A 1742-nucleotide genomic window follows, 5' to 3' on the forward strand; every position below is an offset into this window, starting at 1 on the left:
CCTGAGAACCCACCAAAGCCTTCCTTGCCTGGACTCTGCCTCAGGCTGCTGGGCCCTCTTGAAATACTGCCTGTCAGGCCCCGTTTGGGGTGAGGCTGGACATGCAGTGCCCAGTAGCTGTGGCCTTCTCCCACTGAAAGGAGAACTTTGCTCAGACCACAGAGTGTGTGGTGAAATGACATCCACCACCCCAAATGCACATGGGCAGATGGAGGACGAAGCACCTCAAGAAGCGTATTGCCAGAGCTGCCATCAGGACAGAGACAGCATGGGTGAAGACTGATAGTCTGGAGAGTGTTCGTACGGTCAAAATATCAGACCTTTTAAGTAGCAGCGTCTTGCTCACGGTTTAGCAACAGCTGCCTTTTTTCTCTCTTTTGCTGACAAGCTTTTCCCCTCTATTCACCTGATTGGTCAGTTTGCGTGTTCTCTTCTGAAATTCCGTTCTTGAGAATTTCCCTGTGCAAAAAGGTGCCTGTGGGTTAGGGACGCTTTGGGGGATAACTACACCTTAAAACTGGAGTCTTTTCACAATGTCATTGTTTGTTGCTCTCCCAGAGAACAACTTATCCCAGGGATATGGCAGGGCCTGAACCCTATAGCAGAAGGTTGGCATCCAAGCCCACGAGGGGCCTCTCTGCCTCTGAGAGCGACACGCGTGGCAGCATCTCGACATCCTTGTTGCATCCTTGTTGAATCGCCTTATTTCATTCTCTAATATTCTCCCAAAGCTACAGCATTTCTTCCATGTTCATCCGAACCACTAACACTCAGGCCCCACAATAACCAAACAACCACAAATTCAACACAGAGAAAACTTAACATGTAAGGAGAGCTCTGGGCTCCTTGGAGATACGGCTTCATTTTTTTTTTTTAAAGCATTATTTTGACTTAGTGCTGTCTTCTCTCTGGCTCTCATAACTTCTCGGTTCTTCTATGTTAATAGAATATATAAGCCTATAAAGCTGATTGTGGATTTAATTTTATAAAAATACCTGAGCTTTTTAAAAAATTACTTATTTAGGCTGCTGCGGGTCTTTGTTGCAGCACGCGGGATCATCGCTGTGGCACGTGGACTCTTAGTTGCAGCACGCATGTGGGATCTAGTTCCCCGACCAGGGGTCGAACCTGGGCTCCCTGCATTGGGAGCACAGAGTCCTAACCACTGGACCACCAGGGAAGTCCCAAGCATTTTAAAAATCATTTTCGAATGCACTTCATCAGTGTATCAAGGAAGATTGGAGGCATCTGTTATTAACCCAATTTCTGATCCAAGAAAGGCCACAGAATCATTCTGCAGCTGAGTCTCTGATTTCCAAGTCTTCTGATTCCAAAGATAGAAAATCAGCAAGTATTATCTCAGAGGCCACTGCCCTACTCATTCCAATAATTTCCAAGGGATTGTGTCAGCATTAGGACTCTCCCTGTCCACAATCAAAGTGACTAAGTGACATGACTCAGGGGCTCCCCCAAAGCCCACTCACCCAAATGAAAACTCCCTCTCTGCCTTTCCCCTTGGCATTTCATAACCCATCATTAAATTCACTTCTTGGAGCAAAGGAATTATTTACCAAGGTAGTTAGTTAAACAGCATAGGATTCCTGGAAGGATTCAGAGGCGTTAAGAAGTCATAGGAAAATGTGGGGAGTGAATCCCAACAGGATCCAAATCCTAGCTCTAGCCCTTACTGGTGGTGTGGGCATTAGCAAGTACTCAGCCTTTCGGTGTATTGAGGGGACCAG

The 1742-nt window shown here is 46.6% G+C and overlaps 1 non-coding gene across 1 annotated transcript; it reads right to left on the reverse strand.

Moving 5' to 3' along the window:
• Positions 1-1107: 1107 nt before the first annotated feature.
• TRNAG-CCC (transfer RNA glycine (anticodon CCC)) lies at positions 1108-1180 on the reverse strand. Its single transcript has one exon. It is a non-coding gene; the product is annotated as a tRNA-Gly (tRNA).
• Positions 1181-1742: the final 562 nt, after the last annotated feature.

The sequence above is a fragment of the Lipotes vexillifer genome, unplaced genomic scaffold (genome assembly GCF_000442215.2).
Source record: "Lipotes vexillifer unplaced genomic scaffold, Lipotes_vexillifer_v1.1 scaffold384, whole genome shotgun sequence".
Taxonomy (NCBI): Eukaryota; Metazoa; Chordata; class Mammalia; order Artiodactyla; family Lipotidae; genus Lipotes; species Lipotes vexillifer.